The sequence below is a fragment of the Vipera ursinii genome, assembly GCF_947247035.1.
Source record: "Vipera ursinii genome assembly, chromosome: 4".
Lineage (NCBI taxonomy): Eukaryota > Metazoa > Chordata > Lepidosauria > Squamata > Viperidae > Vipera > Vipera ursinii.
In genome coordinates this window covers 86,264,604-86,281,615 of record NC_139514.1, presented here as the reverse complement: position 1 = coordinate 86,281,615, position 17,012 = coordinate 86,264,604, and the positions used below count along the sequence as shown (strand labels likewise).

The 17,012-nt window shown below is 43.3% G+C and overlaps 1 protein-coding gene across 4 annotated transcripts in view; it reads right to left on the bottom strand.

Annotated features, from left to right (window-relative positions):
• Positions 1-17,012, bottom strand: part of MAP4K4 (mitogen-activated protein kinase kinase kinase kinase 4) — a 192,668-nt gene that overhangs the window by 154,972 nt on the left and 20,684 nt on the right. The window lies entirely within an intron of this gene.

Here is a 17,012-nt window from a genome sequence, read left to right as displayed (position 1 = left end):
CTTCTCTTCCACATCTGTCCATTTGTGTGTTAGACTCAGCAGTGGCTTAAATAAAGCAGTAACTTTCAGACAATATTAGCAGTTCAAAACATCAAATTAATTTCCTATCAACATTTCTTGTTGAACAATTTTTCAACTGTAACACTGAAGAAAAGCTAATAAATGTTCCTTATATACTGAACCGGACTATCCATTACCTGTTAAAATATTTCATATATGCATTCATATTTCATGCAGCATTTATGTACATGTTGATTGATACACAATTCATTTCATAAAACCATATTTAGTTTACTACATGAGAAATCTCATTACTCAACAAAATAGATAAAAATAAAGGGAAATAAAGATTCTATTTTTGCTTAGTCATATATTTATTATGGTCCAGCTTTCTCAGCCATACATTCCCAGTTGCAATGTATGGCTGTGACAGCTGGACCATAAGAAAGGCTGAGCGCCAAAGAATTGAGGCCTATGAACTATGGTGCTGGAGAAGACTCCTGCGAGTCCCTTGGACTGCAAGGCAATCAAATTGGTCAGTCCTAGAGATCAACCCTGACTGCTCTTTAGAAGGACAGATCCTGAAGTTGAAACTCAAATACTTTGAGAAAGAAGGATCACTGGAGAAGAGCCTAATGCTAGGAAAGATTGAGGGCAAGAGAAGAAGGGGACGACAGAGAATGAGGTGGCTGGATGGAGTCACTGAAGCAGTAGGCTTGAGCCTAAATGGACTCCAGAAGATGGTAGAGGACAGGAAGGCCTGAAGGAACGTTGTCCATGGGGTCGCAAGGGGTCGGACACGACTTCGCAACTAACAACAACAAAATATTTTATTATATTAATGTATGAATGTGCCCATCTAGGTAAATATTCTTTTCTTCCATTTAATCATCTCTTGATTATCAGAGTTTGCTTGGACAAGTCCCTATTGTTTTCTTGATGAGATTATTTCAGAAGTGGTTTCTCATTGCCTCCTTCCTAGGACTGATGAAAAGGGACTGGCCAAAGGTCACCCAGCTGGCTTTGTGCTTGAGGAGAGACTAGAAATCACAGTCACCTGGTTTCTATCTTACCACCTAAACGACCACACCAAACTGGCTCTCCTAAATAAAATGTTGGGAACCCTCAAATGCTAAGTCACTTCACTTATGGAGGAAAAGTTGGAAGAAAACAAAAGTTTTATTACTGTAGCTTTATTGCATGCACCACCTACCGCAGGATTAAAATCTGATCCAATTTTAAAACAATGTATGTGCAACAGCCTTAAGTCATTACTGTACACCAGGGGTGTCAAATTCAATTTCATTGAGGGCTGCATCAGCATTGTGGTTGCTCTTGGGGAAATGGGTGGGTGTGGCCAGGGTAGGCATGGCCTACTGCCAGCTCTACATTGTTTGCGTCAAGGGTGCCTATGGGGGCCTGGGCAGGAGTGGGGCAGATCTGAGGGTCTACGGCAGAGGGATGAGACCAGAGCAAGCACCAAAGCATAGTCCACTGGAGGAGCCTCACTATCCCTCTCAGGCCATGTGGGGGAGCTGGACAGTGGCACGGGTTGCCCGGAGCCCTAGGCAGCAGAGGTCAAATGCCCGGCCCTCGAGCTCCCGTGGCACCAAGCCCTGCCCCACTTCCCCAAGGGGATGCCCAGCTGTGTTTACCTCCTCCTCAAGGCTGCTGCTGCTGTGCTTGCTCTACTTAGCCAGGTTGCTCATGATGGGTATGAGGGCAAAATCAGAGGGAGGCTCACTCCCTCTCCATGTGAGGAGACCTGGCTTTGTATCCAAAGCATCCTTAGCAATAGCATGGGAGACCCCCAGGATAGGCCAGGAGAAGAGAGCAAGGGGATGGTGAAAGGGCAGCAGGCAGAACTGAGGCAGGATTTTCCTCAGATCCTCCCTTTCCTTTCCTTTCCTTTCCTTTCCTTTCCTTTCCTTTCCTTTCCTTTCCTTTCCTTTCCTTACCTTTCCTTCTTTCCTTTCCTTTCCTTTCCTTTCCCTCCCTCCCTCTTTCCTTCCTTCCTTCCTTCCTTCCTTCCTTCCTTCCTTCCTTCCTTCCTTTCCTTCCTTCCTTCCTTCCTTCCTCAAGAACAGAGTGGTGGGAAAATATTTGAGATGAGGGAAGGAGAAAACCAGGCAAGAAACGCAGCTGGGGAGGTGTCACCCTTGGTGAGGAATGAAGAAATGCACCATCGCCTGGAAGTGGCCAGAAAATGGCTCTCGCCTACTTCACATATCCGGCTTGGTGGGCTCTGGGGGAGGGACGCCACGAGCATGAGAATCAATGTTACCTGAGAAGTGTTGCCCAGCCCCCAGCCTGCCTGGTTTCGGCATGCAGCGTGGCACTCTCCTCACAGTGCTGAGAGGATGAGCTGGGCGGTGCAAAGCTCGCCAGCTTCACACCTTGCTGCCTGCTGAAACTGGGAAGGCTGGGGGGTGGGCGACGTTGCGCTTCTCTTCAGATTCACGCCGCCTGGCTCAGCCTCCTGGCGCTGTGAGGAGCACCCCACTGCCTGCCAAAACAGGGCAGGCTGGGGGCTGGGTGGTGTTGTGCAGGTAACATACAATTCTCACACTGCTCATGGCGTCCCCTCCCCCGGAGCCCACCAAGCTGGATATGTGAAGTAGGCGAGGGCCATTTGTTGGCCACTTCCAGGCAATGGAAAATGAGCCATCTTCGTATATTTTTAACTTCTAAGCATACTGCAACCCGCTATCCCCCAAGTATGGGGATATCAAAATTTATATTAATAAATATGTACAAGTGATACTTACATTTTTGTGTATATATTTATTGTATGAATGTCATTTTAGAATTTCTTCCTATGTATACAGTTTTTTAAAAAGTGAGAGAAATTGCTTGCAAAGTTTGGTTTATGAAAATTAAATATAATTATATATACACACTACAAGCGGTGATAAACGTTTGATTTGTCTTTTTAAAAAACCTGGCCATTTTTATCCTGTATATTGGGTTACTTTATTTGTTATATAATTTCCATAATTTGGATGTCCTTTTAAACCAACTCCCAGGTTAACTGAAAGAAATAAGCAGAACTGGGGTCAAATGCCCATCTAGCTTTCAAAGATAATTGTAGCCTTATCATTCTCCCCTTCTAGCCCAAACCCACTTCAAAAGATGTTTGAATGTTTTTTTAATCAAATAGGACAAGATATATCTTGAGCTCCATGAAGCAGCAGAAATAAAAATATAACCAAAAATTAAAGTCAAAGTTTAAGATTGTTATATGAACTTATAGAACATTAATTCTATGGTCAAAAGGAGGCGGTGGTGAGACCCCTCCTCAAAAAGCCTGCCCTGGACCCGGCTGTTTTAAATAATTATCGTCCAGTCTCAAAACCTTCGCTTTCTGGCAAAGGTTGTTGAGAGTGTGGTGGCACATCAGCTTCCTCTCTTCCTGGAGGAAACTGATTATCTGGACACGTACCAATCGGGTTTCAGGCCCGGACACAGCACAGAGAGGGCATTGGTCACGCTGGTGAATGATCTCTGGCGGGCTCGGGACAGGGGTTGCTCCTCTGTCCTAGTCCTATTAGATCTCTCAGCAGCTTTTGATACCATCGACCATGGTATCCTACTGTGGCGTCTCAGGGGGAGTGGGAGGCACCGTTTTACGGTGGTTCTCCTCCTATCTCCTGGGCCGCTCGCAGTCGGTGTTGATGGGAGGGCAGAGATCCACCCCGAGGCCTCTTGTTTGTGGAGATCCTCAGGGGTCGGTTCTCTCTCCCCTCCTGTTCAACATCTATATGAAGCCGCTGGGTGAGATCATTCGCAGTTTCAGGGTGGGGTATCATCAGTATGCTGATGATACCCAACTTTTTCTTTCCACCCCGAACCAACTCAGCAATGCCCTCGCCATGATGTCCCGCTGCCTGGAGGCGGTCCAGGTCTGGATGGGGAGAAACAGGCTTCGTCTCAACCCTGCCAAGACTGAGTGGCTGTGCATATCGGCATCTTGGGTTAACCAGACCATTCCACCTTTAACGATGGGGGGGTGAGGTGTTACCCCCCCCCGTTGATAGGACTCGCAACTTGGGCATCCTCCTTGACTCCCGGCTCAATTTTGAAGACCATATAGGAGCCGTGACCAGGGGGGCTTTTGCCCAGGTTCGCCTGGTGCACCAGTTGCGACCCTACCTGGACCAAGATGCCCTACGCACATTCACTCATGCGCTCGTGACCTCCCGTTTAGACTACTGCAACGCTCTCTACGTGGGGCTGCCCTTGAGGACCACTCGGAGGCTTCAGCTGGTGCAGAATGCAGCCGCACGAGTTGTGATGGGGGTTTCCCGATACTCCCATGTAACACCTCTACTCCGCGAGCGGCATTGGCTTCCGGTTGCCCTCCGGGTGAGATTCAAGGTGCTGGTAATGACCTATAAAGCCCTAAATGGCTTGGGTCCGGGATATTTGAGGGAACACCTGCTGCCAGCATCAAGCTCCCTTCGTCCAGTGCGCTCCCACAGGGAGGGTCTTCTCAGGGTGCCGCCGGTAAAAGATTGCCGGCGGGTAACACCCAGGGGGAGGGCCTTCTCAGTGGGTGCGCCTGCCCTCTGGAACCAGCTGCCCGTGGAGCTGAGGACTGCCCCTGACCTCCGTTCATTCCGCCGGGACCTGAAGACCTGGCTCTTCGAGCTCTCTGACCCAGGCTGAGAATTTTAATTTTAATTTTAATTGGGGGCTTTTACTTTTTCAGGGACTGTTGTAATTTTTTTAATCATTTTTAACTTTTGTATTTCTTGTTTTAATTACCCTGTAAACCGCCTTGAGTCCTTCGGGAAAGGGCGGTATATAAATCTAATTTAATAAATAAATAAATAAAAGGAAAGTAGACAATAGGTAACCAAGCAGTTTTTTAGTAATAAGTAAGTATTATGAAAGGGACGCGGTGGCTCAGTGGGTTAGGACGCTGAGCTTGTCAATCAGATGGTCAGCAGTTTGGCGGGTCAAATCCTGAGTGCTGCGTAACAGAGTGAGCGCCTGTTACTCGTCCCAGCTCCTGCCAACCTAGCAGTTCGAGGGCACGTAAAAATGCAAGTAGAAAAATAGGGACCACTACGGTGGGAAGGTAACAGCGTTCTGTGCGCCTTTGGCGTCTAGTCATGCTGGCCACATGACAATGGAGACATCCTTGGACAAGTGCTGGCTCTTCGGCTTTGAAACGGAGATGAGCACCGGCCCCTAGAGTCGGAAATGACTAGCACGAATGTGCGGGGGAACCTTTACCTTTACCTTTAAGTATTATGAATCAAGTATAGGACTAAATCAGAAAGCGATATTAGTTTACAGAATTAACCCACATAGCTGCTTTTGGTAATTGTTAAGCACACTACAATTACAAGTCTCCACAGGAGAGCTTGATACATTTTTGTAAAAAAGAGGCATAGCATAGTGAGATTTTTAGGGCCTCCTGACCCAGAGGGAAGAGGGTTTTCAGCCATGTTTTCCAGGAGGACTTTAATGGGGTTATGAGCGAGAAAGTCACTACTAATTTTATTTTGGTCAACCACCAGCTGCTTCTATCTTTGTCTAGTCTATACCTGACACCCACATAATTCTGTTTAACTTTTCTCTAAAAGAAATCACATCTTATGCTTAAAGAACCCCGATTACAAAACATTATTTATGTTATTTATAGTTTTTCCTATCTCTCCCCATTCAATTCTACCTGGCTTACAATTCACAATATATTCCATGTATCAATTTTAAAAAAAGCAGAATAAATCTTTGCATCATTAAACTTTAAAATTCTAGTTTAGAATTCAAGAATTTTTTTAATTTACAAAAAGCCTGCAAATTAATTTAGATTTAGATTTTATTAGATTTATATACCGCCCTTTTTCCATAGGACTCAGGGCGGTTTACAAGGAGTTTAAAACATCAATACAATACAAAAATTAAAAAACAATTAAAAATGATTAAATTCAATCTCTGAAATAAAATATAAAAACCCCAATTAAAACTCTCAGCCTGGGCCGGAAAGCTCAAAGAGCCAGGTCTTCAGGTCCTGGCGAAATGAACGAAGGTCGTGGGCAGTCCTAAGCTCCACGGGCAGCTGGTTCCAGAGGGCAGGCACACCCACTGAGAAGGCCCTCCCCCTGGGTGTTACCCGCCAGCAATCTTTTACCGGCGGCACCCTGAGAAGACCCTCCCTGTGGGAGCGCACTGGACGAAGGGAGCTTGATGCTGGCAGCAGGTGTTCCCTCAAATATCCCAGACCCAAGCCATTTAGGACTTTATAGGTCATTACCAGCACCTTGAATCTCACCCGGAGGGCAACCGGAAGCCAATGCAGCTCGCGGAGTAGAAGTGTTACATGGGAGTATCGGGAAACCCCCATCACAACTCGTGCGGCTGCATTCTGCACCAGCTGAAGCCTCCGAGTGGTCCTCAAGGGCAGCCCCATGTAGAGAGCGTTGCAGTAGTCTAACCAGGAGGTCACGAGTGCATGAGTGACTGTGCGTAGGGCATCTTGGTCCAGGTAGGGTCGCAACTGGCGCACCAGGCGAACCTGGGCAAAAGACCCTCTGGTCACGGCTCCTATGTGATCTTCAAAAAGAGCCTTGGTGGAGCAGTGGGCTAATGCCTCCTTAAGTAACACCAGCTGCCTGCAATTAGTGCAGGTTTGCATCCCACCAGACTCAAGGTTGACTCAGCCTTCCATCCTTCCGAGGTAGGTAAAATGAGGACCCAGGTTGTTGGGGGCAATTAAGCTGACTTTGTAATAATGCCACTTGGGGGGGTGAAAGCCCTAATAAGCAGGCATATACATAGAATGAAGGCTACTGCTAAGCTTGTAAGCCGCCCTGAGTCTTTGGAGAAGGGCGGGATATAAATGGAATTAAAATAAAAAAAAATAAATAATAAAACTGAGCCGTGAATCCAGGACGCCCAAGTTGCGAGCCCTATCAACTGGGGGTAACACCTCATCCCCCATCGTTAACAATGGAATAAATTGGTTAACCCGAGATGCCGGTATGCACAGCCACTCAGTCTTGGCAGGATTGAGACGAAGCCTGTTCCTCCCCATCCAGACCCGGACCGCCTCCAGGCAACGGGACATCACGGTGAGGGCATCACTGGGTTGGTTCGGGGTGGAGAAAAAAAGTTGGGTATCATCAGCGTACTGATGATACCCCACCCCGAAACCACGAATGATCTCTCCCAGCGGCTTCATATAGATGTTGAACAGGAGGGGAGAGAGAACCGACCCCTGAGGAACTCCACAAACGAGAGGCCTCGGGGCGGATCTCTGCCCTCCTGTCAACACTGACTGCGAGCGGCCCAGGAGATAGATAGGAGAATCCAAGTGAGAAACAGAGCTATGTTAATTCATTTGTAATAATGTGAACAAGCTAAAAAAAATTAAGACACTTTCAGTTTATATATGCATGCCAACATGGTAGCTTATTCTTATGTACTATAGTTATTCCATTCAAAGATCATAAGATTATCCATTTTATCTCTCTCACAAACACAAACCCTCTACTTGTATTCAAAATAATCTGATATATTTTGTAATATAGCAAGTATATGGCTATTGAACTGTGAAATATTTTCCGACTAAATATAAACAGCAGTTTCCAACATAGTTTTTTGATCATTCAAATTCTGCAGTGTCTCCAGTGAAAATAATATTTGCATATATTTACTCTGCAGATACAATCTATTAAAGATACAATTCCCACAACCACAATAACATTATTCAAAACATTTCCGTAATAAAACTAGAACTAACTGTTAGTTCAATTCAGACAATCTCATGAGATTACTGTTGATCTAATGTAGAATTCCTACTAAAATTACCCTAACCAATAGGACACTCAGGTGAAATTCAGACAGAAGCTCACAGACAATTCTGTGTGTGAAAAAAATCATTTGAGTCTTCTATAGTAGGGCTTTTCAATCAATGGTAGGCTTACCACTGGTGGTACTTTGGCACCTGGCAGGTGGTATGCAACCTAGACAATTGTAGTGGGAGGGGGATGAGCTGAAATCACGGCAGCACCTACCAAACAAATCGCTCTATGGAGGATGCTATTTCTTCTGTTCTCCATTTGTGCTTGAATCACTTAGAGGAAAGAAATACGTGCGTTTGTTGTTTGTCAACTTCAGTTTGATGTTTAACATAATCAATCCCCAGCATCTAGTAGACAAACTGGGCCTTTTAGGCTTAAACACTCCTTTGTGCAACTGGATTCTTGATTTTCTTACCAACAAGCCCCAATATGTGCGAGTTGGAACAAACACCTCTAATACCATTTTCTTGAGCACAGGTTCTCAGGGCTGGGTTTTAAATCTGCTGCTGTTCACCCTGTTGACCCATGACTGTTGTGCTAGGTTTGCCACCAACCATATTGTGAAGTTTGCAGATGATACAACAGTAGTGGGCCTTATTCATGATGACAAGGTGGAAGCTTACCACAAGGAGGTTGAGGGGTTGGTGAACTGGTGTAAGTAAAACAGCCTAGTTTTAAATACTGGAAAAACCAAAGAGATCATTGTCAATTTCAGAAAAGGCAGGCACAGCCACACTTCTCTATGCATTAATGATTCACCTGTGGAGATAGTTACCAGTATCAAATTACTGGGTGTGCAGCTAACAAGTAGGCTGGCTTGGTTGCTCAACTGTGAGAAACTGGTGAAGTGGGCACAGCAGCGACTGCGTTTTCTGCGTCACTGAGAAAAGCACATCTTCCTTCCCCTGTCCTGACCACTTTCTACAGGGGGACGATCGAGAGCATCCTGTCATACAGCATCACAGTCTCGTTTGGAAGCATCACTGCTTCAGACAGGAAGGCGGTGCAGAGAGTGGTGAGGATGGCCGAAAAGATCATTGGCAGTTCTCTCCCCTCCATCCAGGACATAGCAAAGAAGCGTTGCTTGAGTAGGGTCCGTAAGATTATCTGGGACACTACACATCTTCTTCACAACCTGTTTTCCTTGTTACCTTCTGGGAGGAGCCTTCGTGGTATCCTTAGCAGAACATCCAGATTCAGCCATAGTTTCATTCCATACAGCATTAACCTTGTGAACTCTCAAGCTTCCTCCTTCCATTACATATTCAAGATGGACAGTATTCAACATACATTCAAGATGGACAGTATTTAATATTTAATTGTTATGTAATGTAGGAGTGTGGGTCTATACATATGCTGTACATATCATATTTAGGTGTGTGTCATGTGTGTGTTTCACTTTGAGAGTGGGCAACTAAATTTCACTTTTGATGTGTGCCGTTGTGCCCACAGTAAAAAAATGACAATAAGGATTATCTTTTCTTATCAGAGAGGCCTGGGGGAGAGACAGCTGGAGCTATGATTTTGCTGGGGCTCTGCTGAGGGCCCTGGATCGGTGCATGCAGCTCCAGCTGATCGACACTTCTTGCAGCCTCTGCTATCTGCAAGCCCTGTGGGCTTAACACACTTGGGAGGGGGGGAGACAGCTCCGGAAGGCCGCCTCACAGCCAGAAGCCGGCGGTCCGATGCCGGCAATGTCGCCAGGGAGGCTGCGCGACGTGGCGTGGCTCCAGCATCACCAGCACGGGAGGCCTCCCGGCAGATGAACCCGATAAACCAACTCCATAGCTCAAGTCCAGGGATGCCAGTAATGCAGGAGGTGGTTTGGCGATGCCGCCATAGGGCGGGGAATCCCCACAACCCTGGTTGAGAGCATAACCAGAGTCCTGGCAGTCAGCACAGCGCTCGGAGAGAAAGACAGGACTCCTACCTGGGGTCTGGCGCTCCGCAGCGCAACAGGCTGCACGTCTTTTGGCAGGGACTGGACGGGAGGTCAGGAGGGAGGCAGGGACCCAGACTGCTGCTTATCAAGACTGAACACCGGATGTTGGCTTGTTGACTGGGGAGGTGGAACTGCGGGACGGGGAGGCTATGTAAAGCACTGGGAGCAGATCACTCCCAGCACTGACTTTGTTCCTGCTCGGATTAAACTGCATGTCAACCCGTTCCTGTCTACTAGTCATTCCTCAAGGACTGCGAAGGACACCTGACACTATCACCGAGAGCAACAGACAGGCCGTGGGGTGAGTCAGCTGGAGCTGCAGACACCTCAGAATTGGTGTGCACAGCTCCAACTGATCAGTTCAGTGTGCAATGGCCAGCTAGGGAGTGGGTGACTGCCTGGGGAATGAGACTGGGGTAGCAACCAATGCTGGAGCTCTCCCTGAGGCCCAGAGAGCGACACGCCCAGAAGAGAAAAGCAGCAGGAGGGGGAGAGAGAAGATATAAATGGAGGTGGTTTTGGCAGGAGAGGGAGAGGGGAAAAAAGGCAATGGGGAAAAAGAAGGGGACAGAGGAAGAGAGCGGGAGAAGAAGAGGGGCTTTTGTGAGACAAGCAGTAAGGAGAAAGAGAGGAGAGACTTCTGTGAAAGAAGCAGAGGGATCAATGAAGGAGTAGGCTATGAAAGACAGAGAGAGAGGAGAGGGAGAGAGGAAAAAGGGCTGACCAGCCACCTGACCACCAAGGTAGTGGTGCATATTAACAAATATAGATAAATTCATCATACGTTCATCAGTGCAAAGAGAACGTGATTCAGCAAAGGAACCATCACTGAAGAAATTAAAACTGGTACTTTTTTTTGGTCATCAAGTTTTTGACATCTTGCTAAGCACTGGCGGTACTTGAATATTGTTATGTCCTAAAAGTGGTACACTCTGTAAAAAGGTTGAAAAGCACTGCTCTATGGAAGTTTTAAATTCACATTGTACACATTTAACAGGATTAAAATAAGTTTATTTTTAAAGGCTGATTGACAAGGATATGAAATTGACAACATTAAAATATATCATTATAATTTCTGACAAATACACGAACAGAAAAATGAACTCATAAATTTTATAATTGTTTCATTCCCCTTCAACATTTAAAAAGTTTACCAAGTACTACATGAGTTCCATATAAATCAATAGAATAAGTCATCACATTTTAACATGCAACTCATAGAAAAGCTCTTCATACCAAATCAATATCATGGCTAAACATAGTCTAAAAGCCATTCAAATAAAACACCAAAAGTGCTATGGTGTTTTATTTGTTAGGCTTTTTAGGGTATGTTTAGCCTCGATTTTAGTTTTATAGGAACAAAATAGAAATTTTTACGTAAAATAGAGTTATCAATTGAATACATGCAGGATACAAATTGAATTTTTAAATCTATCTATTTCATAGGGAGGGTTAATTAAATCTTCAGATGTAAATGGTATCATCCTATTCCTTTTTGGAATAAGCAGTATTATGTAAAGTCAGCCAAAAGATAAAAAAAAGCCAAAAAAATTACTAATAGAAGAAAAAAAAGAAAAAGAAATATAATTGAGTCTGGTCTGTACCAACCTAGTTAACTTTATGTTTCTATACCTTTCTCTTTTGCAAACCATCCAAGTTTCCATCATGTCCATAGACCACTTTATATTTTCCACTTTATTTTTACCCAAGTATCACACACCTATTAAGTATATCATACTGTGCAACAAACATACATATAAATTAATTAAATAATCAATACAGCCATACAAGTAGTCCTCAAAGTATGACTAAAATTGCCACTTGAATTTCCATTGTAAATTTGTGCAGTCAGAAAGCAAGTTATTATGTGACTGGACTCAATTTTACAACCATTTTTCTACAGTCATTAAGCAAATCACTGTGGTCATAAAGTGGATTACATGGCCACTAAGTGAATCTGGCTCCTGAATTGATTTTGCTTGTTACAAGCCAGCTGGGAAGATTGTAAGGCATTGCAATCATCGTAAATACAAGCTGGTTGCCAAGAGCTCAAATTGTGAACATGTGACTGGTGATGGTTGTAAAGGTTTTCAGACATACAATCTTGTATGCTCAGTATGATATTCCAGAGCAAAAATGTGCCAGACCACCTGAGTTTTACATTTTAAAATATTTTCAATTAAATAATGGAAAGTTGGAACACTCAAGAGTTGCTCTGGAGTTGGGCACCACTAACATTAAATAAATAAAAGCAAAATATCAGAATTAACTTTTTAAAGCATAAAAATGTGCTTACACAATAAAATATAAAGGGCAGCTGCAGTTGTTATCTCTAAAAATGTACCCATCTACTCTTTCCTCTAAAAAAAAGGAGAACACCAGACCACTGGATAAGCAACCAAGTCTCAATTTGTGAAGCCCCATAATATGTCCTCAAATTCCTTTGGAAAAGTAGGAAAGCACTTCTCATTAAAGGCAGAATATATAAATATTAAGAACATAATCTATTGATTTGGACATATTTATCTTTTAATAGACAGCTCCAACAATTATCTTACTTTATGCAGACTAATATATTATCATCAAAAGTGTTTGAAGATCACCACATAAACCAGATCAACGTAAGGTATTTGTGGTGTTTGCAAGCAGTATAGCATGTGACTGCACCAATGATGTCTATCAGCCCTCCCAACTAAATTTTTAAAAAAGAAAATTAAAAAATGACTCAAAACATGCAAACAATGCCTAGATGCCTTCAAATAAGGCCAACTTCAATCTTTGGAGTACCAGTAAATGGTGATTTGTGAACTCTTTAGAGCAGCAGTTAAGCCATTTTCTTAATGTTCTGGATAGCATTATGATGTCCTAAATAATTCTTGACAGCTATATGAGATTGGCAGAATTTACGCAGACAGCAAGCCAATGAAGTCAACATTTCTTACTTTCTATGTCTTTTATAGCTTCTCTAATTCAATGTTTTTGGCTCAGAATTCAAGTTTCAGAAAGACTTACCAAGATGCAAAGTATACATAGGCTTGGCAATGTTTTCTTAGGGAAACCTAAGTGGCCTCTGTATCAAGCAAATCCTTAACAGAGAGGTACATACTCTTCAAAGAAAATATAGAGCATCCATATTAGGCAAAGAACTATAATAACTTCATAACAGCCCATTGGGTCTAATCAATTTCTCAAATTCCATTTATCTTTCTTTTCTTAAAAGAAAAAGAACAAGTTTCAGCACAAATTCATCAATATGATTTAGGGGCCAAAGCAATAAGCTTATCCTGGTTCTTTCCTTTTCTATATGCCTATGCTGTTGCTGCTGCTGTTTTGTATTGAGAATCTACAACAAGCATGTCAAACTGCTGGCCCATGGGCTGGATGCATCATACTGCATCATACTGAAACCCAATTGCCCACCCAACTGCCGGCAATGGGGAAGTCACGATACGTCGTGCGACATCACGTGACGTCACGAGTTTGATGTGCCTGATCTACAACAAGGCTCTTAGAATTTGAATAACAAGAGTTGGAAGGGACCTTGTAGGTCATCTAGTCCAACTCCCCACCCAAGCAGGAGACCCTACACCATTTCTGACAGATGGCAGTCCAGTCTCTTCTTGAAAGCTTCCAGTGATGAAGCTCCTACAACATCTATAGGTAAACTGTTCCACTGGTTCAGGGGTCAGCAACCTGAAACAGTGAAAGAGCCACTCGGAACTGGTTCCCTCACAAAAGGAAAAACTGGGAGCCGCAAAAAATGTGTGCGCATGCCCGTACATGCGCAGAACAGGGTTTGACTGAAGAGTGGAGCCAAGGCAAGATCAATATTGAATTGATTGGTTGAACTTTTTTAGTCCCACTTTTTTTTTTGGACTGCACATGGCAGAGGACTGGGAGCCGCAAGAGACGGCTGAAAGAGCCGCATGCGGCTCCAGAGCCGCGGGTTGCAGACCTGTGCACTGGTTGATTGTTCTCACTGTCAGAAATTTTCTCCTTATTTCTAGGTTGAATCTCTCCTTGATCAATTTCCATCCATTATTCCTTGTCTGGCCTTCAGGTGCTTTGGAAAATAGGTTGATCCCCTCCTCTCTGTGATAGCCCCTCACTGCTATCATGTCTCCCCTGGCCCTTCTCTTCACTAGACTAGCCATGCCCAGTTCCTGTAACCGTTCATGTTTTAGCCTACAGTCCCCCTAATCATCTTGGTTGCTCTTTTCTGAACTTTTTCTAGAGTCTCAACATCTTTTTTATACTATGGAGACCAAAACTGGTTGCATTATTCTAGGTGTGGTCTTACTAAGGTTTTATAGAGTGGTACTAGTACTTCATATGATCTTGAATGAATCCCTGTGTTAATGCAATTTAGTATTGCATTGGCTTTTTTGGCTGCCATTGCACACTGTTGGATCATATTTAATTGATTGTCCACCAAGACTCCAAAATCCGTCTCACAGTTACTGCTATTAAAGCTGCTTTCAGCCAATCTATAATTGTACTTTTGATTTTTCTTGCTTAAAAGTAAGACTTTTCTCTACATTGAATTTCATTTTGTTAAATAGGGTCCACTGTTCAACTTTTTTAAGATCCATCTGGATCTTGAGCCTATCATCTAGGGCCATGGTGGCGAACCTAAGACACATGTGCCACAGATGGCACACAGAGCCCCAGTCCTAGGCCTTCAGCTGGGTTTTATAAAACCTTTTTGCTTTAGGCCTCTGCCGTGTGCAAAAAAAAAGGTTCAATCAATCAATTCAACTTCTCATGAGAAAAAAAAAGATCTCACAAAGTTGGAATTGATTGATTGAACTTTTTAGTCCCACCCAGTCTGCCATTACCACTGCAGCCATTCCCACCCACCACCCAATGATACATAAGTGGGTTTTGGGTTGCAGTTTAGGCATTCGGTCTCTAAAAGGTTCACCATCATTGATCTAGGGCAGACATGTCAAACACAAGGCCCGGGGGCTGGATCCGACCCGCAAAGCCATCCTGGAAACAGTGAGGGAACGGCCCCCACTGCCTTGGCCCTGACCCAGAGACCCTCCTTCTGCCAGAAACCCTCAGATCTGTCCCACTCCTGCCCAGGCCCCCATAGGCCCCCTTGATTCAAACGATGTAGAGCTGGCCATGCCCACCCAGTAGGCCATATGCACTTTAGCCACGCCCACCCAGTAGGCCACGCCCACCCAGGCCACACCCACCCGGCCCTCTGAGGGCAACTGCAATGCTGATGCAGCCCTCAATGAAATTGAGTTTGACACCCCTGATCTAGGGTGTTGGCTATTCCTGCCAACTTAGTATCATCTGCAAATTTGATGTTCCCCTTCCATTCCCTCATCTAAATCATTTATGAAGATATTGAAGAGTACTGGACCTAAGACAGAACCTTGTGGTACCCCACTGCTCACTTCCCTCCATGTAGACGTAGTACCATTAAGGACTACTCATTGATTAAAAATACTTTATAATGTTATCGCAAGGAATATACAGACATACATCCATGCATTCTTAGAGTATACCTTCAATCAACTCAATATTTAAAGATTTTACTTCTACAATTTCAGTTAGTGCAAGGTAGAACACTGATTAATTTTATAGAGACCCATGAAAGGAAATATTATAAGAAATGTCCTGGGTTACTAATTATTAGGCTAATTATTTCAAACATCTTTTGTTTAAAATTGTTTCCCTGTATTAATGTTTACAGACAACTTGTTTCAACTTTCTAAAAAATGTTCAACTTTCTCTATAGCCTCTAAAAAGCATGTTTAATTTGCCTTTTCCCAGTAGTTATATAATTAAAAAAAGCTTTTAATTATTCTGAAATATTCAGTGCATTCATAGTCTACAATATTTTGGAAAGCCTTTTCTTTTATACAAGAATATACTACATATTAATGGGTAATAGAGTAAACATACATGTAGATAAATTATGCATAATTTAATCAAGTAAACAATCTCTACATATAATCTTTGTGTATTTTCAATTTATGATCATTCATTTAATGATGATCTGAAGCTACAACAGACTTGGAAAAAGTGACTTATAACCTATCCACAATCTTATGACCATCACATCACCCACTCAGGCACATGATCATAATTTGGATGCTGTGGCATCTGCTCACAATTACAATGGTTGAAGCAGCCTGAGGTCGGGTAATTGCAATCTATGACCTTCCCAGCTGGCTTCTGACAAGCAAAGTCAATTGAGGAAGCTAGATATGCTTAACAATCATATCAGTTGCTTAACAATCGCAGTGATTTGCTTACAGACTGCAGGAAAAATAGTCATAAAATCAAGTTAACAGTGACTGAAATTTCCAAGCCCAATTGTACTCGTAAGTTGAGGACTTTCTGTACAAGGTTTTATATCCATATATGTATCATTTAATATGGTGGTGGGGGGAGAAATTAGGAAAAAATTAAGAAATTTTATAAACCAAACTTGGAGTTCTGAATTCAAAGCTTTTTTCTGAAGCAGTTTGGCTTTGCTAACTTTCCATCAATCTAGCTGACTGGGGATAATGGGAACTGTAGTCTGGACTGGAACAAGTGGTTTACATTTTTAGTATTGCAAACCTAGCTGACTGAAAGAAGATATAGGTTCATTAAATGCAAGATTAGCAATAGCAATAGCATAGTGTTTTACAGCACTCTCTGAGCAGTTTACACAGTCAGCATATTTTTGCCAAAAATCTGGCTTCTCATTTTACCAATTTTAGAAGGATGGAAAGCCAAGTCAATCTTGAGTTGGTCAAGATCGAACTCCAGGCTGTGGGCAATCAGTCTGCAATACTGCATTCCTACCACTGCATCACCACAGCTTCTTACACTCATTTTAAGCAAATACTAAAAATCAATATCCAGAGCAATTTTTAAATGAACTTTGTGACATATTACTTGAAATTGAAGGGGATTAGTTTCCGTAGGGCTGTATTTGTGTCCCTGCAGAAAGGAGAATATAAATATGAATGATACATAAATGAACAGAACAGTAGGACTAAGTAACTTTAAACTGCTGCAACCAGGATAATGAACATTAGTGTGAAGTCAAAATACTTGGGGAAAGGACCACATGCATTGCAAAGCACAAGAAGTCATGCAACATAATAGCTTAGCTGTCAAAATATATCTTCAGTTCAGTCTTCCTCACATCCTTACTTACTTTCCCATGCATTCCACAAGTGACTTGCAACAGATGGTAAAATATGCAATATACAGTTGAAACTGTATACTGTATTTTCTTACAA